Genomic DNA, 24651 nt, shown 5'->3' with positions numbered 1-24651 from the left:
TAGACACACTTGGATTTAGGGTATGTGAACACCAAGTTATTTTGAAAAATGTTTCTGAAGCATCTTACTTGATCTGTAGGTGAGAGGACTGGCACTGACACTGGCCTCACAGCAGGCCAACCTGTTACAATAGAAGTCTCTGATGTTGGAACTCTGCTTTGAAGGTCATAAAGATTCAAAGGGGCTCTAGAGAGGAGAGTAAGGACATCTGAAAGGGGAGGCAGTAGAAGCTTAGGAGCAGAGAAAAAATGTCATGAGGAAAGAAGTCAATCTAGAGAAAAATGAGGTACACATTAAATTCCACTGAAACCTAATGTCCTGTGCCACCTGCCAGCTTCATCCAAGTCAACACAGTCCAGTATATTACAGGGTGAGATAAACAAGAGCAAGGCTGCTAGGAGCCCAAGCCAAACCCACTAGCCCTCTCTCTAGAATGGGGGGAAAGGGGGGTTTCTGAGAAGACTTTATTGCGCCAAAGGGACAGAGATAGTTTCCCAAAAGATAGCAGAATCTCAGAGGGGCCCCTAGAAAAGATGGCAGCACCAGCAGAGGCTCTGGGTACAACTCAGGGAGAAGTCATTTTCAGTTTCCTAATCTATGTTTTTAATTCATAAGAAAAGAAAGAAGGAGAAATGAAAGTTGTCCAGTTATGTAGTTGAGTTCTTTACTTCCCAGAAGTAGTGGGGAAAATTAGAAGGAGGGGAAAGGGAAGGGGGAATACAAAGGGGAGTCTTGTGGGGAGGTAAAAGATTGAAACTGTCTCAGAAGTCAAGTGCTCAAGGTAGAAAAGTTTTGAAGAATCGTCTGCTGGTGCCAGAAAGCTACACGTTTATCTTCTGTGTTTTGAGTCCTTGTTCAAAAATTCTCCTGCTTTTTCCTGCATTAAATAAGTAAGTACAACACAGAAAGTCCTTGGTGGAAAGAGCTATTTCAATAGGGGCCCAGTTCTGTTATCATCACTACACTGATTTGTCTTGTATGTTTTCACTTTGACCATGTACTTGGCTCTTTGCTTGTCACAGCTTCTTCCTCCATCTTCTACTTCTTGATTTCTGTTTGTGTCTTTAGGGCTAGCTTGTTTACATCTCTCAGCTTGACCAGGAAGCCACGTGCAGACAGATCAGGTGTTCCTGCTCTTCAGGCTGCTGCCACTGGCTGTATTTAAAATGATTCTATGTTTTAAAAAGTTTTGTAAGAAGAGTGGCCTTCTTTTACATATGTATGTACAAATCTCTTTTATGTTTGCCTTAAAAATCACATAGCTAGATTCTTAAATTGGCTTTGGCATTGAATCTGTTGCAGTCAATGTGTTGTTTTAGATGATGTATGTCAGAGAAATACAGCCTCACACAAATATTTAGTAAAGGTAAAAGTGTTTTAATACGCAAATAATATTTGTCTATGTAAATTTTATGTATGATTTTAGAAATAATATTACAATGAATGATTATATATTGATATGATAATTACCCACATTATTCCTCAAATTAGTCTTATTATCGAATTGATTTTAACTTCATGAAGTATCTGAAAGGATCTTAGTGACCCTCAGAAGTCAACAGACAATACTTTGATGGTTCATTGGATAGAGAGCTGACCTGGGGGTCAGGAAGACATGAGTTCAAGTTCCAGCAATAACAAATCTTGTCTTTAAGATTTGACCTTTCAGAGCCTAAAACAAAAATCTAAGATTATAATCTGGAGAGAAAGTCATCATCTGCATTGGTAGAGAAAGTTCCTTAATAAAATCATTGGGCAGGGGTCAGAGCCAAGATAGCAGAGTAGAAAGGCACACATATGCAGGCTCTCCCCACAGAGGGACTCTCAATGAATTCTGGAGCAGCAGAGGTGGAGAACAACAGAGTGGAGGAGATTTCCAACCCAGGATGACCTGAAAGGCCCACAGGAAACATCTGTTGCACTGGACCTGGAGTGGATCCCAGCCTAGCCTTGGCTGCTCAGAGAGGAGGACACCTCAGGGTGGAATCTCCAGTCACAGTAGCAGTGGGTCTGCTGATCCTTCAGCCCACAGGTGCCAAAGGTCAGTGACAGGGTTTTTTCAGCTGGCCAGGAAGGGAGAAGGGCCTTCCCATAGCTCCAGCCTCAGGTAGCGACCACAGAGGCCACATCAGAAAAATGACAACAGACAGCAGCCCATACAGCAGCCTGCATCCATTGTTGGATTGTAAAAACCCTGAGGTCACTGAAGAGCTGATTATTACCTCAGCCCTGTATAGAGGCCCTGAGGGAGCTGATCTTTATGTCACACTGAATGGGGGCCCTGCCCATACAGCTTATCTGAAAGTCAGCCTCCAGTGCTGGTTTAGTGGAACTGGAGGCCAGGTGGCTGTGGAGAGGTAACTGCTAAGATTCTGGGCACAAAAATTTCTTTATACTCCCAGACCAGTGTACACTCTTGATTGTACCACCTTGGAGGAACTGAGATCTTACAGATTCCCAGAGTATACCCTACTCTTGACAAAGGACCCAAAAGTCAAGAAACTGGTTGGGAAAATGCCCAGAAAAGGGAAAAAAATAAGACCATAGAAGGTTACTTTCTTGGTGAACAGATATCTTCTCCCATCCTTTCAGATGAGGAACAACAGTGCTTACCATCAGGGAAAGACATAAAAATCAAGTTTCTGTATCCCAAACATCCAAAATGAATATTCAATGGGCTCAGGCCATGGAAGAGCTCAAAAAGGATTTTGAAAATCAAGTAGGACGGGTGGAGAAAAAATTGGGAAGAGAAATGAGAGAGATGCAAGAAAAGCATGAAAAACAGGTCATCACCTTGCTAATGGAGACCCCAAAAAATGCTGAAGAAAATAACACCTTTAAAAATACTCTAGCTCAATTGGCAAAAGAGGTTCAAAAAGCCAATGAAGAGAAGAATAGTTTAAAAAGCAGAATTAGCCAAGTGGGAAAGGAGGTTCAAAAGCTCACTGAAGAAAAGAGTTCTTTAAAAATTAGAATGGAACAGGTGGAGCCTAATGACTTTATGAGAAACCAAGAAATCACAAAACCAAAAGAATAAAAAAATGGAAGATAATACCAAATATCTCATTAGAAAAACAACTGACCTGGAAAATAGATCCAGGAGAGACAATTTAAAAATTATAGGAAGACCTAAAAGCCATGATCAATAAAAGAGTCTAGACATCATCTTTCAAGAAAATTAACAAGGAAAACTACTCTGAAATTCTTGAACAGAGGGTAAAATAGGAATGGAAGGCATCTACCTATCATGTCTTAAGTGAGATTTCAAAAGGAAAACTCCTAGAAATATTGTAGTCAAATTCCAGAATTCTCAGGTCAAGGAGAAAATATTGCAAGCAACCAGAAACCAACAATCCAAGTAATGTGGAAGCACAATCAGAATAACACAAGATTTAACATTTTCTACATAAAAGATTGTAGGGTTTGGAATATGATATTCCAGAGGTCAAAGGAGGTAGGATTAGAACCAAGAATCACCTACCCAGAAAATCTAAGTATAATCCTTTAAAGGAAAAAGAAATAAATTTCAATGAATTAGAGGACTTTCAAGCATTCTTGTTGAAAAAACCAGAACTGAATAGAAAATTTGACTTTCAAATACAAGAATCAAGAGAAGCATGAAAATGGTAAACAGGTAAGAGAAGTCATAAGGGATATATTAACGTTGAATTGTTCACTAGGTGAGCTAAATATGAAGGGAGGATACCTAAAAAATAAAATTAAGTGTTAAGAGGAACATACAGGAGAAAGAAAAAGAGAGAGATCGATTATAGTAAATCATGCCACCTAAAAGAAGAAAGAAAGAGCTTTTATAATGGAGGGAAAAGGGGGGAGGTGAGAGGGAATAAGTGAACTTTATTCTCATCAGATTTAACTTCAGGAGGAAATCACACACACACTCAATTGAGTATGGAAATCTATCTTACTCTGCAGGAAGGCAGGGGGAAGAGGATAGGAGAGGAAGGATAATAGAAGGGATGGAAGATGGAGGGAAGAGATAATCAGAAGCAAACACTGTTGTAGGAGAATTGGTCAAAGGAGAGAATGGAATAAATGGAAGGCAGGACAGGATAGAGAGAAATGTGGTTAGTCTTTCACAGCATGATTGTTATGGAAGTATTTTGCAAGGTTGGGCATTTATGACCTATATCAAAGTGCTTGTTTTCTCAATGAGGTTGGATGGGGATGGAGGAATGAAGAGAATGTGGAACTCAAAACTTTTAAAGTGAACATTAAAAATTGTTTTTGCCTGCAACTTGGATAAAAAGATGTACAGGCAATGGGGTATAGAAATATATCTTGCCCTAGAGGAAAATGGAGGGGAGGAAGGATAGAAGAAAGGGGGGTGATAAAAGAGAGGGAATATTTGGGGAAAGGGTGGTTGGGGTACATGCTTTCCTGTTATGAGGATAGGGGACAAATGGGGCAAAAATTTGGAATTCAAAATCTTGTTCAAATGAACGTTAAAAACTGAAAATAGATACATTGTATAGGAGATTATCAGAGAAAGCTATTCTGGTATTCTTGAATCAGTGGGCAAAACAGAAATTAGTAGAATACATGGACTACATCCTGAAAGAAATCCCAAAATTAAAATTCCCAGGAATATTGCAGTTAAATTCCAGAGCTACCAGATCAAGCAGAAAATATTGCAAACAGCAAGAAAAAAATAATGCAAGTGTTGTGGAGCAGCAGTCAGGAATTCACAGGTTTATGCTGGCTTCCACCTTAATGCAGCAAAGGCCATCAGATATTCTCTTTCAGAGGGCAAAGGAGCTAAGATTATAACTAAGAATCACCTACCTAGCAAAACTAAGTATAATCCTTCAGGGAGGGGGGAATGAACATTCAATGAGATAGAGGATTTTCAAGTATTCCTGATGAAAAGACCAGAGTGAGATATAAATTTTGATTTTCAAATTCAAGACTCAAGAGAAGCATAAAAAAGTAAACAGGAAAATGAAATCATAAGGGAATTATTATGATTAAACATTTAAAATTCCTACATGGGAAAAAAATACTGGTAACTCATAAGACCTTTCTCATTATTAGTGCAGTTAGAAGTCATATGTAAGCATAAGGTAAATATGAAGGGATGATATCTAAAAAATATAAGGAATGATAGAGGAATGTACTGGGAGAATTGTAAAGAGAGATGTAAAATGGCGTAAATTACTTCACGTAAAAAAGAACTTTTATTGTGTAGGGGAAGAGGGGGTTTGTGACAGGAAATACTTCAACCTTACTCTTATCAGAACTGACTCAAACGGAACAACATACACACTCATTTGAATATAGAGATCTATCTCACGCTACAGGAAAACAGGAAAAGAAGGGGACAAAAGAAGAGGGGGTGGGAATGATAGGAGGAAGGGCAGACTGGAAGGGTGGTAGTTAGATAAAAAATACTTTCAAAAAGAGACAGGGTGAAGGGAGAAGTAGAATCGAATAAAATGGCAAATAGGATGGAGGGAAATACAGTTAGGAATCACAACTGTGAAAACATTTTTGAAGAAAATTTCTCTGCTAAAGACCTCATTTCTCAAATATATGGATAACTGAATAAAATTTATAAGAATAAACGCCATCCCCCAGTTGATAGTCAAAGTATATGACCAGTTAATTTTCAATGAAATAATGAAAGCTATCTATATGCATATTTTTAAAAATGTTCTAAATTACTATAGATTGGAGAAATATAAATTAAAACAGTTTTGAGCTACTATCTCACATTTATTAGATTAGCTATCAGAACAAAAAAGGAAAATGACAAATATTAGATGTGATGTGAGAAAAATGATACACTAATGCACTGTTAGTGGAATTGTGAACCGATTCAACCATTATGTACAACAATGTGGAACTATGCCCAAGGGGCTATAAAATTGTGAATATCCTTTGACCCAGCAATACTACAAGGTCTCTGTCCCAAAAGAAAGATAAAAAAAGGGAAAAGGACCTACATGAAATCAAGTGGATGCTCATTAATTGGGAGATGAGCAAACAAGTCATGGTACATGATTGTGATGGAATACTTTTGCACTGTAAGAAATGATGAGCAAGGTTCTCTCAAAAAGGCCTAAAAAGACTCGAATGAACTGATGCAAAGTGAAACAAAGTAGAACCAGATGACCATTGTAAACGGTGACAGCAGCGTTGTAAGATGATCAGCTGTCAGTGACTTAGCTATTCTCAGTAATATAATGATCCAAGAGAATTTTGAAGGACTTAAAATGAAACATGGTATTCATCCCCAGAAAAAGAAGTGATGGAGTGTGAATACAGACTGAAGCACACATTTTTTAACATTTTCTTCTTTTTTTCTTTTTTTGCTCTATGTTTTCATTGTAGGATGGGTAATATGGAAGTGTGTTTTATATGACTTCACATGTATAACCTGTATGAAATTGCTTGGCTTCTCAATGCTGGAGGGGAGGGAATTTGGAACTCAAAGTTTAAGAACAAATATTAAAAATTATTTTTACATGTAATTGGGGGAAATAAAATACTAACTAACTTTTTAAAGACAAAATAATAAAGAAGAATGCCTCAATATTGCAAATAGTATTTATTTAAAAAAAAAACAGCATAATTTATAATGGTGATAAATTAGAGGCCTTCCTTCCCAAAACGATCTTTGTTTTATTAAAGATGTTCTTTAATATTATTTATCATCACATTACTAGAAATTCTAGTTAAAGGAATAACAAGAAAAAAATTAATTGAGAATTAGTCCAGGCAAAAGAGAAACAAAATCACCACTTTTCAAGAGTTTTTTTTACTTGTTTTAAACTACCTATTTATTATCTATTTTAACATTTTTTTTAAATTTTGAGTTGCACTTTTCTTCCTCCTTTCAGCCTCTAGCATCCATTTAGAAAGCAAGTAAGATATTAATATATGTGAAGTCACAAAAATATTTCCATAAAATTATCACTTTTTACTGATATGTTGCTCTAAGTAGAAAACCCTAACAAGTCAACTTAAAGTATCGAAACAATAAATTCAGCAGAGTTGCAAGATGAAAGATAAACCCTAAAAACCCAACAGTCTTTTTATCTTATTTACAAAACCCAAAAGGAAGAGATGGAAAGATAAATTCCATTCAAAATAATTAGAGAATATATAAAATATTAAAGTTCACATATCAATAAACCTAACATCTACATGATTACAACTACAGAACATTGTTTGCATAAATAGAGACATAGGTACAGGGAAATTATCAAGCAATTTCTTTTCCTAGGCAGTGCCAATATAATAAAGTTGATTTTACCTAAATTAATTTCTTCATGACCATACTACTCAAATAACCAATTAATCAATTTAGAGAAATAGAAATGTGATAATACAATTTATGCAAAGGTACAATAAGTCAAAAAGTCTCTCAACAAATAAAAGAAAAAAGTTGAAAGGGCTTACCAGTTGTCATATTAAAAGTGCTTTAAAAAAAGCAATAATTATTAAAAGTATATTGACCAATAAATAGGGCATTTTATCACTGAAACAAATTAAGCACCAAAATGCTAAAATAATTGAACATAACTTAGTGTTAGCTAAACTAAAATAAAGCAATTACAGGGTTAAGTTTTCCCATGGTATTTCAACAAAATAAAACAGTGGAGAAACTGAAAAGTAGTCTGAAAAGACTTAGGCTGAGAATTCAAATAATATACGACAATAAGCTTCAAATAGATATATGATCTAAATATAAAAAGTCACATCATAAACAAAGCAGAGGAAGAGCAAGAAGAAGAAGAAGAAAAAACAATTTATAATTATGTATCGGGGGAAGAGTTCATGACTAAATGGATAAAGATGACCATAGAAGATAAAGTGGCCATTTTAGTTTTATGAAATTGAAAATTGTATGTGTGTGTGTGTGTGTGTGTGTGTGAATATGTGTGTGTGTGCATGTGCAAAATCATTGCAGTTGAATTTTAAACAGTTAACTCCAAAAATATCTTGGCAGCAAGTTTCTTGAATAATTATATCATGTCTAAGCTACATAACAACTTAATTAAATTATTCTTAAGTAGATAAATTATTCAAGGAAATGAACAATTCTGAAAGGAAGAATTCAAGTAATCAACACTCGTAAGAAAAAGAAATGTTCAAATGACTGATAATTAAAGGAACGTAAATTAAAATAACTCTGAGGCTCCACCTTATACCATTTACATTGGCAAAAAGACTAATAAACGTAAATGACAATTGGAGGACCTGCAGGAAGATAGGCTTGTTTGTGTCCTGTTGGTGAATCTGTGCATTCATCCAGCCATTCTGGAAAGTAATTTGGAACAAGGTTTCTAAAGACAACATATATCTGACCCAGAAAGACAACTCCTTGACTTATTTGACAAAGTTATCAAAGAACAAGAAAAATATACAAACAAATTTATAGCAGTGCTTTTTTGTAGCAAAAATTGGAAAGTAAAGGAATATCTATCAATTAGGAAATGACTGAACTGCATAATGTAAATGTAATAAAATACACTATTACAACTGACAATATAGTTTAAGAGAAACCTTGGAGGACTTATATGAGGTCATGCTCAGTGCAATGAGCAGAGCAAAGAGAACCATGTATAGAGTAGCGAAAACATTATAAAGACAAAAAACTAGAAAAATCTTAAGAACTCTGATAGCAATCAACTACAACTACATAGGACTGATTAAGAAACATGCTACCTACTTCCTGACAGAGGACGGATGGTCTCAAGGTACAAAATTAAACATATATACTTATGGAAACAGTAAATGTTGAGTTTATTTTCCATGGGTATGCTTCTTTTCATAAGGATTGTGTTTTAATTTACACAGGTTAAAGGAAAATAGGTAGGGTCACCAAAAAAAAAAATAAAAAGAAAAGGCATTGAATGATTTATTAAAAAAAAAAAACATAAAGAAAGGAACTGAAAGAAGTTCAGAAGGAAACTCAGACAAACAGGGCTGTCTTGAATGTAATAAGTTGAATTTTTATAAGTTTATTTAAAAAAAGGCAAGCTGCATATAACAAGATTCATATTTTCACATGCAATATTCCATTTGAATGCAAGTATATATAGCATAAATATAGAATGGATGCGTTCAAATATATGCAGATAGTAATACCAGTTTGAGATGGAAGATATTTGCAGCTGAGGGAATCCAAAAGACTTCTTTCAGAAGATGATGTCTGAATTTCACTCTAAAGGTAAACAATGTGGAAGTTTAGGAAAGAGTACTGTTAAGATAAGATCCCTGGACTCATAAATGGACCTGAAATAAAACAGTCCTATTAGATTACAAAAGTGTTCATTATCTAAGAACTTACAGGGGAGAATTTGCAAGGGAAGAGAGAGAGAGAGAGAGAGAGAGAGAGAGAGAGAGAGAGAGAGAGAGAGAGAGAGAGAGAGAGAGAGAGACAGAGACAGAGACAGAGACAGAGACAGAGACAGAGACAGAGAACTACTTTCCTTCATCTCTTCCAGCAGTTATTTTTTCAGATAGATGTGAGATGGTATCTCAGAAATATTTAAACTTCTCTAATTGATAGTTATTTAGACCATTTTCGCATGACACCCTTTATGTTTAAGTAATGTATCTTTTTTTTACATTATCTTTGTGTGCAGTGTGACATGTTGTTTATACCTAGTTTCTAAGAACTGCTTTCCAGTTGTAATGGCATTTTTTTTTCAAATGCTTTAGGTTTATCAAGTAGTAGATTATTATGACCATTTACTACTGTGAACTCTGTATTTAGGTAGAATTATCATTTTTTATTATATTGGCTCAGCCTACTTATAAGCAATGAATATTTCTCCAGTAGCTTAGATCTGTTTTTAACTGTGTGAAGTGTTTTTTTTTCCCTTTTTTCCATATTAATTAATTTATTTTTAGTTTTCAACATTCACTTCCACAAGATTTTGAGTTCCAAATTTTCTCCCCATCTCTCCCCTACACATCTGCCCCAAGATGGCATGCATTATGATTACCTCTTCCCCCAGTTTACCCTCACTTCTATCAGCCCCCCCACCTTCTTTATCCCCTTCCCTTCTATTTTCCTGTAAGACAATATAAATTTCTATAACCCATTGCCTGTATATCTTAATTTTTCCAGATGTATGGAACAACAAATTTTAAAATTAGCTTTTAAAACTTTGAGTTACAAATCCTCTCCCTTCTTTCCTCTTTACCCATCCTCATTGACAAGGCAAGCAATTTGATATAGGTTATACATGAGTAGGTATGAGAAGCACTTCTATAACAGTCATGGTGTGAAAGACTAACTATATTTGCCTCCATCCTATCCTGCTCCTTATTTATTCTGTTCTCTCCTTTGACCTTGTCCCTCCTCAAAAGTATTTGCCACCGACTACCCCTCCTCCAATCTGCCATCCCGTCTATCATCCCTCCTCTTATTCCCTTTACCCCTACTTTCCTATAGGGTAAGGTTGATTTCCATACCCAATAGAGTGTATATGTTATTCCCTCCTTAAGCCAAATTCAATGAGAATAAATTTCACTCATTCCCTCTCACTTTCCCAGTCTTCCCCTCCAATGTAAAAGTTTTTTTCTTGTCTCTTCTATGTGAGGTAATTTACCCCATTCTACCTCTCCCTTTCACCTTCTCCCAGTACATTCCTCCCTCTCACCCCTTGCTTTTACGTTTTAGATATCATTCCTTCATATTCAACTCACCCTGTACTCTCTGGCATTATACGTGTGTGTGTTCTCTCAAAATACCCTAATGCTAAGGAAAGTTTCATGAGTTATAAATATCATCTTTTCATGAAGGAATGTAAATAGTTCAACTTTAATAAATCTCTTATGATTTATTATTCCTGTTTACCCTTTCATGCTTCCCTTGAGTCTTGTATTTGAAAGTTAAATTTTTTATTCAACTCTGGTCTTTTCATCAAGAATGCTTGAAAGTCAGAATGTGCATGTTTTTCCCTGAAGGAATATACTCAGTTTTGCTAGGTAGATAATTTTTGGTTTTCATCCTAGCTCCTTTTACCTCCAGAATGTCATATTCCAAGCCCCCTGATACCTTAAGGTAGAAGCTGCTAAATCTTATGTTATTCTGGTTGTGTTTACACAATACTAAAATTGTTTCTTTCTGACTGCTTACAATATTTTTCCTTAACCTAGGAACTCTGCGAATTGACTACAGTATTCTTAGGAGTTTTTCTTTTGTAATCTCTTTCATAAGGGATCAGAGGACTATTTCAATTTCTAATTTATTCTCTCATTCTAGAATATGAGGGCATTTTCCTTGATAATTTCTTGAAAGATGATTTGTAGGCTCTTTCAAGTGGTCCAATAATTTTAAAATTATCTCTCCTGAATCTGTTTACCAGGTCAGGTGCTTTTCCAATGAGATATTTCACATTGTATATTTTTTCATTCTTTTGGTTCTTTTTTATAATTTCTTTATTTCACATGGAGTCATTAGCTTCCATTTGTTCCATTCTAATATTTAAGGAATTATTTTCTTCAGTGAGTTTTTAGACATTTTCCATTTGACCACTTCTGTTTTTTGAGGCATTCTTCTCCTCATTAGCTTTATGGATCTCTTTTTGCCATTTTGGTTAGTCTATTTTAAGGTGTTTTTTTGTTCAATATTTTTGGAGGTTTCCTTTAGCAAGCTGTTGACTCGTTTTTTCATAATTTTCTTGCATCATTCTCATTTCTCTTCCCATTTTTTCCTCTACTTTTCTTACTTGATTTTCCAAATACTTTCTGAGCCCATTCATGGCTTGGGACAGATTCATATTTTTCTTGGAGGCTTTTGATGTATGAGTTTTGACTTTGTTGTCTTCTTCTGGTCGTATGTTTTTACCTTCTTTTTCACCAAAGTAAAATTCCATAGTCTGTTCTCTAGCACCATTTCATTTTTTCTTTCTCAGTCTCTCACAGCTCAAATTCCTTCTTGTGGTTTTTCTCCTTTCTATGTGGCAGGAATTCTTACATTTATATATCAGCTGACTTTTGCTTTACTTTTTTTCCAGCTTTTGATGTATTTGTTGTTACCACAGAGTCCTGTTGAAATTGTTTTCATCTTTGAACTTCTTGGGGTATATGTCTAGTAGAGGGATTTATTTGCTCAAAAAGTATGGAGTAATGTCATATATTTGCATAATTCCAAATGGATAGCCAAAATGAATGGATAGATTCACAGCTCTACCAACAGTGTATGAGTATTCCTTTCTACCCACAACTCCTCCAGGACTATCCTCATTTTTGTTTTCTTAGTCAATTTCCAGGGTGAGAGGTGAAAACTCAGAATTTTTAAAATTTGTATTTCTCTTATTATTATTGATTTGGAGCAAGTTTCCAAATGGCAATTAATGTAATTTATAATTTGCAGTTCTCTCAAAAACTGTTCATATCTTGTGATCATTTATCTTTGAGGAATAGATCTTGGTTATTCCTTTTTTGTATCCTTGAGTGTCAAGATAGTGCTGGGAACACAACTGATAGTTCATAAATTCTTCCTGTTGATTCAATTCAGTAAATGTTTATGGAAATAAATCTGATATTAAGCTATATACAGAGGAAAACTGTCAGGACTAAATAGTAACCTTTTGAAATTTGGTGTGCAAGTACTGTTATCCTTGCTGAAACTGGAAGTTGAATCTTATTTCAAGACTATTATCTTCCTTCCATGTAGGAAACTGTTGGAATTTGCTAGTCTTGTCCATGGAGTCTCAAATTTTATGCTTGTATGTATTTGGATTCATCAGATGTTATCTTTCAGAGTTTATCCACACAGAGCAAAATGAATGTAAGAAACCAGAGACTCCAGCCAATAGTTGCTGCAATCCAACCATCTTCATCCATTCCATGCTTGCAACACTGTGCAGCCTTAGAGCAGAAATCTACATTAGAGCACTGTGCTATGAATGCTGAGTCTGACACTAGAGACGGAACCATTGAAGAACTGTGTATTTCTGCTAAGCAAGTTGTGTAGGACTCAGACAGGAGGACGAGGCTGATGGGAATGTAGATTACAGATGAAAGCTGCCTCATGATGGAGATGGGAGGCATTTATCCAGACTTCCCTAGTACCACTTGTCCTCTGCAAAAATGACTCTGGCACACCCCATAAGCACTCTTTTCCACCTTGTAACTGTGAGGAAGATTCCTTCTCCACCACAGCCACAAGCTCAGACACACCAGCACTTCTCCTCACGCCAGGACCACCATCCAGGACAGGAACCCATATACAAGCAAGACAAAGCAAGAGAACCCTGCTTCAGCACCAGCAAAGAGATTCCTGCAATCTTCCTCTCTTCACCTGCTCATTTCCCCCCTACCCCAGCTGGGGCCAGACGGTGTTCATCTCTCATTCAGGTCATACAGACCTTTCCTACTGACTTTTTAAGTTGTCTTTGGCATTTATGGGTTGAGAATTCTGGAAAGCACCACAGCTTCCAGTGATTTAGTCCCCTGAGGACTGCTCCAGGTTTCCTGGGGTACCTAATCTATGCCACTGCAGCCAGAATTGATCTACACTTCTCTCCCAGCCTGGTGCAATAGATCTTTCCTGTAGACCTTCCAGGTTGTCTTGGGCAGGAAATTTATTTCACTCTGTCATTTTGTAGTTTCTGCTGCTCTGGAAATTGCTTAGTCATTTTTTACAGGTATTGGGAGTGGTTTGGGGGAGAGTTCAAGCAAGTCCTTGCTTTTACTCTGTCATCTTGGCCCCTGTGAAAAATGTGTGCTCATATAATCCCTGTGTTTGTCTTGGAAAGTAGATTCCCAAGTATTTTGTCATGTTTGAAATTATTTTAAGTTTAACTCATTTAACTTTTTCTTTAAGATTTTGGCTGTTATACCATTGGTGCATATATATTTGGTGTTGATATTACTTCAGTGTCTATGGTAACTTTTAGTGAAATGTAGTTTCCTTCCTTATACCATTTAATTACATCTATTTTGGTTTTGCTTTGTGTGAGATCATGATTGTTATCCTTGTCTTTTTTTTTTATTTCAGCTGAAGCATAATAGATTCTGCTTTAGCCTCTTATTTTAATTATCTGTGTTTCTCTCTATTTCAATGTGTTTCTTGTAAACATTATATCATTGAATTTGTTTTTTAAATCCATTCTGCTATCTGCTTCCATTGTATGGATGAATTAATCTCAATCACATTCCCAATTATGACTGCTAACTTTTCATTTCCCTTTATCTCCCCCCTTCTCTTATCACTTTTCCGTCTTATGTACTTGTTGGATAAGATAGATTTCTATACTCAACTGAGTGTCTCTCTCTCTCTCTCTCTCTCTCTCTCTCTCTCTCTCTCTCTCTCTCTCTCTCTCTCTCTCTCCTCTCCCTCTCTCTCTCTCCTGTTTTCCTGCCTATGGCTCTATGACACTTGAATACTTTTTCTCTGGATGCTGGAATTATCTTCTCTTTGACCTGGGAACTCTGTAATTTGACTATAAAATTCCTGGGAGTTTTCATTTTGGGATCTCTTTCAGGAGGTGATCAGTATATTCTTTCCATTTTATTTTGCCTTCTAGTTCTAGGATAGTATGGCATTTTCTTTAATAATTCCTTCAATATAATGTTTAGGCTGTTTCTTTGATCATGCCTTTTAGGCAGTCAAATAGTTGCTAAATTATCTCTCCTTAATTCATTTTCCATGTCAGTCATTTTTCTAATGAGATATTTCATATTTTATTCTTTTTTTCATTCTTTGGACTGTTTTATTTATTCCTGATACACCTTAGCATCATTAGCTTCCATTTACTCAACTCTCATTTTAAGGACTTATTCTTTTCAATGACATTTTGTGCTTCTTTTTCCATTTGGCCAATTCTACTTTTCAAAAAGTTATTTCATCAATCAAGTTCTGTACCCCTTTTTTTTCCATTTGATCAATTTTGTTTTTTGAAGGGTTGAAGTATTTTTTCAGTATTTTTGTGCCTCTTTTACTAAGCTATTGCTTTTTAATAATTTTCTTGTATCACTATAGATTCTTTGCTCTATTTTTCCTCTATAACTCTTTTTCGATTTTGAAGACATTTTTTTTACTCTTCTAGGAATTTTTATTCCAGTTGGGTTAAATTTAGTTCTCATTTTTCTTTTTGAGGCTTTGCATGTCACTATTTTAACATCAGTGTCTTCTTCTGAGTTTGTGTCTTGATCTTTTCTGTCACTATATAATATGTTTCACTGCCAGATTCTGTTGTTGTCATTGTTTGCCCATTTCTCTAGCTTATTTCTTCATTTTGAACACTATGTCAGACTTTATACCAATATTTGCCTCTATTTCTGGGATGGATGGGGACTTCCCAAAGTTGTAGGCATGTTTTACACTGTTGTTTTCCCTTCTAGTTATAGAGATTTGGAAGTTTTTGGTGCTTTCACGGTGATCAAGGGAGAGGTATGGTCACTATTCCTGTCAGACCAGAAGTGATACTGTTCCTTGGGGCCACTCCTCCCTTGGGACAGCAATCACTCCTCTATACCCTGGAACTGTGATGCAGAAGTGAGTATATGCAAGGGAATTGCCAAACAACTTACTTTCTTGTACCTGGTGCTAGCACAGTGACTTATAATCTCTTTCTGACCAGTTGCCCAATTCCCCTGCTGTCTCTGGTTTGAGAGCTCCCAAAGTTGCTGTTCTAGTTCCTGCTGCTGCTGCTATGACCTTCCCAGATGCTACACAGGCTCCAGAACAAATCACACCCCAGTATCACAGACCTCTCTTTATTACTTAAGTTGTCTTAACCTAGAAAAATGTCTCCCCCTGATCTTTTGTTGGCTTAGCTGTCCCAGACTTCAATTTAAGGCATTATTTTAAACATATTCGGAGGGAATATTGGGAGAGCTCAGCTCCTTCCCCTACAACATTATCTTGTTTTCTCCCAGTGAAGTGCCCCAGAAAAATAATACTAGCCAAATTTCTTAGAATAGAATTCTTATGATCAGTTTAGAGATACATTATTGCAATGAGTTTAGAGTCATGGGACTTACTGGGATTTTTACAATAGAATTTTCATTAGCTATTTTACATTTCACTTTTATTGAATATAGCCTAACGGGTACCAAATTGACTGTCTTGTTTCTTTATTTTTTTTAAGGAGACTTACCTCTTTGTAGGTGATTTCTTCCCTTTTGGCCAGTCTGCCTCTGCCACTGTTGCAACTTTTGCAGTGGCCTCTGCTAGGATGCTTCAGTGCCCAGGAAAGTGGAAGATACTAGCTTAGCCATGTAATCCTTGAGAAGTCACTTACCCTCTGTCTACTTCACTTTCCTTAACTGTTTAACAAAACGTCTACTTCCTAGGGTTGCTGTGAGATTCAAATGACATAATATCTCTGAAACACTTACCACAATTCTTGGTACATAAGAGATACTTAATAATTACTTATTTTATTCTCGTTTCCAACCAAATCAAAGGGGAAAAAGGCATAAATAAGAACTGGCTTCAATGGAAAAACTGGCTTACCTGGTAGTCTATACCATCACTGGTGACCTGTGGTGGTAGAGGGAAGACATTATTCACCTTAAGGCCCTCCACAGGGTTTTCCTTACACCTTAAAAACAGCAGGAAGGATAGGGATGAAGGGTGTGGCTTTCCCCTTTAAGTACATACATGGAGTTCTGCCTCTACTGAGCTAATTAAACAAATCTTCATGCCAAGAGAACGTGCTTCTCTATCATGTATCTCCAAGGGATTTTCTATCATACTTTTCTTCTCCAGGTAAAATGTGCTTTTCTCAGATATAGTTCCACTTGCATGTATTTGACACATGTATTACTACCTTTGTGATTCTGCACAAGTCAGTTACACTCTCGGTACCTTAGTTTCCACATCTGAAGAAGGTATTGGACTTTATAACTAGTGGTGCAGTTTTGGGTTCTGGCAGGGTGGGTCTGCCTTAAAAGATTTTGACCCCTAAAGCCTTCCTTCAACCAAAATAACAAGGTTTTATCACAACACCAGAACTGTGAGCAAGATTCCTAGTAAATCTGTGGTACTATATCACCAATGGGAGCAGTCAGAGTGTGCAAATGTGATGACGATTTATATACAAAAAAGAGTGTGTGAAGATTTGGATAGGATAAAGAAGTGACAAGTAGGCTGGGGTGGGTGAGGTGCAGACAAGGAAAGGAAGTAAGTCATCAGAGAGCCACAGTGAAAGGGTAGTTCAAAGAACTAGATGCATTTCCAAAGAAGGTTAGGGGAAAATGAAAAGAACCTATATGTTTCTAAATGTCTTTTCCTTTTAGGGGCTGAGGTCCTATAACTCCATCGTTGGGACACTATGACATGTTGTTTATCTGTATGATCAAGGGCAAGCCACTTAACCTCTTAATTTCTGCTTTCCTGTCTGTAAAATGGAGATAACTATCCACTTCACAAGGCTATTGCAAGGAAAGTAATTGTAAATATTAAAATACTACGTAAAGTACATAAAGAACTTTGTAAGTCTGGAAGAATACAAGTCATTCCCTAATTTATCAATGGTCAAAGAAAATGAACAGGCAGTTTTCCACTGAAAAAATCAAAACAATTTATCATCATATAAAAAAAATGTTCTAAATCATTATTGATTAGAGAAGTGAAAATTAAAACAACCTTGAGGTATCACTTTATACCCACCAGATGAACAAAGATGATTGAAGGGGAAATCTACTAATATTGGAGGGGATGTGGAAAGATTGGGACACTAATTCATTGCTGGTGAAATTGTGAATTTATCCAACCATTCTGGGTTACAATCTAGAATTATGCCCAAAGGGTTATTAAACAGCCTGTACACTTTGGCCCAGCAAAAACCACTACTAGATGTATTTCCAAAGAAGGTTAGGGGAAAAAAAAAGACCTATATGTTTCTAAATGTTTATAGCAGGCTTCTTTGTTGTGGCAAAGAACTGGAAAATGCAAGGATGCCCATCAATTGGGGAATGGCTGAACAAATTGTGGTGGATGATTGTGATAGAACACCACTGTGCTATAAGAGATGATGAGCTCAATGATCGGAGAAAAACATGGAAAGGTTTGCAAGAAATAATGATGGATAAAATGAGCCAAACCAAGAGAATATTATGTAAAATAACAGCAATCTTGTTCTAAGAAGAACTTTGAGTGAATGTTATTTTGATGATTATAAATACCCAAATTAACTATAAGTAATATATGAAGAAAGATGCTATCTGCAGCCACAGAAAGAACTAAGAGAAGTACGTATAGAATAATCATATATATAATATACACACATACACATATATGTACATACATATACACATACACATATGTATGTATATATTACACACACACACACATATATTGTGTATATATACATACATATTTGTGCCTTGTGGTGGTCATCTCTAGGATGGAAGAAGAGGAAAGATAAAAAGATATTTCCATGCTCTCCTTGCTTTATATTTTAAAGCAATGGCAAGTTGTGTATAGTTGATTTGCAGATTTATGAGCAATCATTTTTTTCTTTTATGGAAATGCATGTTTTATTCCACAAAATAAAAAATAACAGACTTTAAAAACCGCTACATAAATGTGAAATATTATTATTACTAGCATAGAATATCAAAATTACCCTAATGATTGTTTAGTCTGACCTCCTTAACTCTAGGCCCAGTGCTATTTTGCTTACTACCCCAAACCACCCTGGCCAGAACATCTCACTTCCATGGATTTCTGTGCCTTCATCTGTGTCTTTGATGAAGAGCACTGGAGTTGAATATCCCTAAGGTGCTTTTCTACTCTAATATTCTATAGTATTTCCATCTTTTGGTTCTATTAGGTACTTGTCAGAGGTGGGGTACCTGTGGCCTCAAGGCCACATGTAAAACTCTAGGTGCTTAAGTGCAGCCCTTTGACTGAGTTCAAACTTCACAAAAAAATCCCATTAATGAAAGGATTTGTTCGGTAAAACTTGAATTCAGTCAAAAGGCCACATCCAAGAACGTAGAAGGCCACGTGTAGCCTTCAGGACACAGGTTCCCCACCCCTGTTTGGTTTTTGTCTATTAAAGCATCCATATATTACAGATTTGCAAAGTAGACTAAATGTTTAACTAAAATGGACTTTATACTTTTAAAGATAATACTGGGTTTGTGCTTTCATGGAGATATCAATGGCTACTGCTGTCAGTATTGAAAAATCAACATTAGAACTATCCAGTTGAGGTCCTCCAAGGGTTTTAGTTATAGCATCCTGATTCTGAGATGCCAAGGGCTTTTGGAGTGGCTAGGTGGTGTTGATCAATATGTACATGAAAACCTGTGTCCCCTTTGGCAGGCCTCTACCTCTCTACCTGTATGAGCTTAGATAAATCACTTACTGAACCTGTGCAAGTCTTTTCATATGTAATAATTCACATGTAATATAAAGTATTGGACCATTTTTTCAGGCTGTAAATTTCTTCAGTACAAAGAATTTTGCATGTGATAGAGGATACTTAAGCGATAAGCAAGTAACTTGATGGATAGAACATGTCTCTCATTGCCAGGGAAGGGTGAGAATTTGCAATTCCAGTATGTGAGCTCATACTTATATGCTCCTGACTCATTGTGGGAAGGCTCAATGGAAGAATCACATTCATTATTCAGAGTAAATTATTTTCACAGTTATTTGGGAACACAGTGAAAATATGTGTTTGCCTTAAAGCATTTACCACCAGAGACAAACAATGCAAGCTCAGAAGAAATAAATAAAAGAAAAGAAGAAAAAAGAGAAAGGAAACCACCCCACCAAAAAGGTCTTCTGTGTATGTATGTACGTATTTGGATGTATACATGCACGTGTACATATGTATATATATATATATATATATATATATATATATATATATATATATATATATATATATATATATATATATATATATATATATATATATATATATATATATATATATATATATATATATATATATATATATATATATATATATATATATATATATATATATATATATACACATATATATCATTTACATATATATGTATATATATATAATATAAATGAATGATTTTGTAGAGATCACTCATTTCAAATTATTTTTTTGTAAATTCTGAACTAATTAAAGTGCTCCTTCAGAGGATTTTTCTTTTTAATTTCCTCTACCTTAATAAGCCAACTGCTGACAAACTTTTGGCATTTCCTTTGAAATTTGTTGAAGGGTTATGGCCCTTTATTGATTGCTGACTCTTTTTTTTTCTGAAATGGTACAAGAACTGCTATCTCAGAGCATGGCCACAAAGGAAGAAGTCAATACTCTGGTGGAATCCCTAGGAGGATGATAGAGTCCACTAAAATGAAGGGTGACTGGTCACTGACTGAGTGACTTCAGATGCAATCTAATCTTGAACAGGTTTGTCTGTTTTTCCCTTTTCCTTCTGAAAACCTGTATGGTTACAGAGGAACTCCTGGATGAAGATCCAGCAAAGGAGGCTGAGAAGGAGCAGTCTGATAGGTAGAAAGAGAACCAGAAGAGAATAACGTCACAGAATCCTAGAGAGAAGAAAATATCAAGAAGAGTGTGATCAACAGTATCAAGGGCTGTAGAGAAGTCATAAAGAACAAGATTTGAGAAAAAATGATCACCGGTAAATTCCAAGAAAACAGTCTCTGTGGAGTGATGATTTTGGAAGTGGAATTGTGAGAGGTAAAGAAGACACTGAGAGGAAAGAAGGTGTAGGCACCCATTGTAGATGGCATTTTAGAGTTTAGATACAGAAATCATAAGAAGCCTAAGATGATAGCAGTGTTGGAAGGATCAAATGAGGGTTGTAAAGGAAGGGTAAAACATAGGCATGTTTGTAGCCAGAAGAAAAGAAGCCAGTAGACAGGGAGAGACTGAAGATAAATGAACAAGTGGGGATGGCAGGGAGGGTTATCTGGTGGAGAAAACAGGATGGAATAAGATTACTTGTGAAAATAGAGAGTTTATTGTCTACCTACTAACTGTTCTTAGGGTGGGAGGATTAAGGGACATGAATGGGAGATGAGGAATATAGTTTGAATGATACCCTATAGGGATTTAAAATTCCCTATACGTTGGGTATGACTAGGTGTGAGGATGTTCATCATTGATAGGAAGTTGCTTTCCCGGGGGGGGGGGGGGTTGTGGGGGAAACAAGTACAAAGCAAATGTAGAACAAGATAGTCATGAGTAAGATCACTTAGAAAAAAGAGAATCTTGAGGTCCTTATCATCCCCATTGAATCCCTGTTCAACTGGGATCCTGCACTGGATCTTCTTCATCACAGAGGAGAAACACTTCAAGCTTCTTGCTTTATGCCTTTCCTAAAATCTATGTGTGTAAGGCAAAAGGGTTGTTTGTTATTTCTATGAGAAAGAGAGAGAGAGAGAGAGAGAGAGAGAGAGAGAGAGAGAGAGAGAGAGAGAGAGAGAGAGAGAGAGAGAGAGAGAGAGAGAGAGGAGGGAATGAAAATGAATACATGTATTGGCTAGAGACCTAGGCTCAAAGCCAGAGAGATCTGCATTCATGTTTGCCATATACTATCTATGTGACCTTCAGTAAATAAATCTTAAGAGAGCTATGTATCCTTTAGTATCTTGCTCACAGTGACACAGTAAGCATGTGACAGAGGAAGACTTTGAAGTCCAATCTTAACTCTAGTTGCGATATTCTATAAATTTCTCCATGATATTTCTTCAATTTCTAATTAATGAAAAAGCTCTGTGTAAGTGTTCAAATGAGTGATTTTGAGATAAGTGCTTTAAGAATTTGGAGGAAGACATAAAGTAGTTGATTTTTGTAAATAATGTGCTGTAATATAGTTAGTAAAGTAAGGGAAAGTTTATAGCACCTTAAACAAACTCCTCAATTTTTGATGTATCTGAAGTGTTGATGGGCAAATAAAGTTCAAAAACTCTATATTTATGTTAAAGACAAGTTTCTCCTTAGAAAAATCTGACATCAGATTCAGATGTGTATATGTGACTCAGAGAATAAACCTGAGTTTAACAGGTAACTGTTCACAAATCTGAATAACTTTATATTATGCCTACAGTGCAATTGATACCTGTGGCATTCCTCAATAATTAAAGAATAATATACTTGCTTTCCTTTTATGATGAAAATGTGATGCTAATTCTCAAAATAGAACATGATAGAACAAAAGAAAACTATAGACAATTTTCACTAATGAATATGGAAGCAAAAATGTTCAATAAAATATTTAAAAACTAAGGATACACAAACGCACACACACACACACACACACACACACACACACACACACACACCACTACTTCTCAATATATTCCTTCCATAAGATACTTCATCATGAAAAAGAAAAGTAAAACTACCCTACATAGCAATCAATCTAACAGCAGATGAAACATTGCATATCTATAGTTTTTCACCTCTCAAATGAGAGTAGAAAAGGATATTTCAACATCTGTCTTTTCTTTTTTATATTTAATTTCATTATAATCTATAGAATAAAACAAGCACTTTGATAATGTAATACAATAAAAAAGATGCCTTCACATGAAACTACAAGTCTATTATGTACAACTTGCTATTCATTTTAAATAGATAATTATCATGTACATTTTTTTCTCTGCTCCCCCCAGAGATGGCTATTATTAAACACAAATAGATATACATATGTAAAATTTTTCTATTTATTAGTTCTTTCAATGTAACTAGCAATTTTCTTTTTATATTTTTATAGTTAATTTGAGCATTTATAAATGAATAAGCCATTTTGACTTATTTACTCAAAGTCATCCATTCAATCCAATTTTTAAAATCAGAATTCATATGCCTTTTATTGTTATTTCCATTTCCATTACTATAAAGTAAATATTAATATTAGGAATCACTAGAATAAATTTTAAAAGAAGCAGACAAAATATGAAGTACATTTGAAACAATTTAACCCTGAACTAAAAAAGTAACATTTTTAAAAAATGATAATGGACAAAATAAATTACATCTGCATTAATCATAATAGTTTTCCAGAAGTTTAACTAATGTAAATTAATTGCCGCATCCAGATCAAAAAGAGTTCAGAACAGACCTTAGTCAGCTAATATCTCATTTACTTGCCAAATGGATAGAGATGGCTGCCAAAGGCAACATTAATTAATAATATACAGTCATTTGTAAAATCTTAAAAGGGTGATGGATAATTATGAACAGTATCTTCTCATAAAGTGAAAAGAAGCAATAGAGGACAAAATCACTCAAAAGAAAGCTAATCCAGATAGCCAGTTTATCAGTCATACCAAAGATATTTCAGGGCTGCAAACTAAAGAGAAAAAGAAAAAAGTGTTTGAAAATCAATTAACAACCTATTTTCTGAGTCAAGGGCAGTGAAATCATTTGAACCCTTACCTCTATAGTCTTGGATTTGCTTAAGATAGTATTGTCAGTGAGGAAAGCAAAGTTAGAAGAAGCAACTGAATTAGACAAGTGAATATAAAGGTATACATGTATATATACACCTACTAGAAGCAACACATTGTGAGGAAATTAAGAGGAGAATATGCAAGGTAATGACAGAAGATAAAATATCAAAGGAATGGGAAAAAAAGCTTGGAATTTAGTAATATGAAAAAGGAAAAAATAAGGGAAAGGAATATATTAATAAGCATTTATTCAGTACCTACTGTGTGCCAGGAACCTTGTTAACAGCTTTAGAAGTGTTATTTAATTTGATCCTAATAAAGGAACATAATTACCCATCTACTTATAAGGCTCTTCTCCTATGTACACAAAATCCTTGTAAGAGTCATCTGTATAAGAACTGAGGCAATTTCAACAATGGTGTTAGCAGAGGAAATCTTAGATATTAAAAATGATATTCATCAATTGAACATATCTTTGTCTTTTCACAATTAACTGAATTTGTGGAGAATATAAAATCCTAATTTATTTATTCTTTATGGATTACAGGAAAAAAATTTGAATTGGTGGAACAAAACAAATCTTTGCAGACACTTGTAACAAGATGTCTAACATCCATATATCAAAATTATTCAAGCTTTCTTGGAAGATGTAGCAGAAATAACCCTCTCATCAAGCACATCAAGCAGGACAGAAGAAGAGGACTAAAGCCTTTAACCAGCGTAATGAAGAAGATTCAGTGCAGAATCCAGGTTGAAGAGGGATTCCTTATAGACAGTGAAGACCTCAAGATTGTCCTGTCAGTAAGTGTGTGTCTTTATGGAGTGGACTGAGACTATTATGGAGTCTTCTGGAAGAGACTTCCCATATGTCAAAGAAATTTGGCCTTTCTGCTAAGGCTAAGTGGATAAAGAAAGTCTATCCTACCACTGCTTTTAGGGATGAAAACAAAAATCAAAGAACAACTAATAGGACAGATGCCAACTATGTCACAAATGTCAAAAGAATGACCATGACACTGTTTGCTTTTTTTTAGTTTTTTATAATTAATTAATTAGTTTTTAGTTTTTAGTTTTAGTTTTCATTTACACAAGAATTTGAGTTCCAAATTTTCTCTCCATCTGTCCCCTCCCCATAGCTCAAGTCACCTATCACACCCCTCCCTTCTCTTATCCCCTTCCCCTCTATTTTCTTGGAGGGCAAGATAGATTACTATACCCCATTGTCTGTATGTCTTATTTCCCAATTGCATGTAAAAACAACTTTTAACATTCATTTTTAAAATTTCAAGTTTCAA

At 35.4% G+C, this 24651-nt stretch overlaps 1 long non-coding RNA gene across 2 annotated transcripts; it reads left to right on the top strand.

Annotated features, from left to right (window-relative positions):
- The first annotated feature begins 214 nt into the window (after nucleotides 1-214).
- LOC140498663 (uncharacterized) lies at nucleotides 215-24651 on the top strand. 2 transcript variants are annotated; one of them, XR_011965170.1, is made up of 3 exons: nucleotides 215-370; nucleotides 1069-1219; nucleotides 23904-24651. It is a non-coding gene; the product is annotated as an uncharacterized lncRNA (long non-coding RNA). The 2 variants fall into 2 exon arrangements; XR_011965169.1 differs by having other exon boundaries at nucleotides 215-890.

The sequence above is a fragment of the Notamacropus eugenii genome, chromosome 4 (genome assembly GCF_028372415.1).
Source record: "Notamacropus eugenii isolate mMacEug1 chromosome 4, mMacEug1.pri_v2, whole genome shotgun sequence".
Taxonomy (NCBI): Eukaryota; Metazoa; Chordata; class Mammalia; order Diprotodontia; family Macropodidae; genus Notamacropus; species Notamacropus eugenii.
The sequence above is the reverse complement of the archived record's forward strand: the minus strand, read 5'-3'. Positions and strand labels throughout refer to the sequence as shown.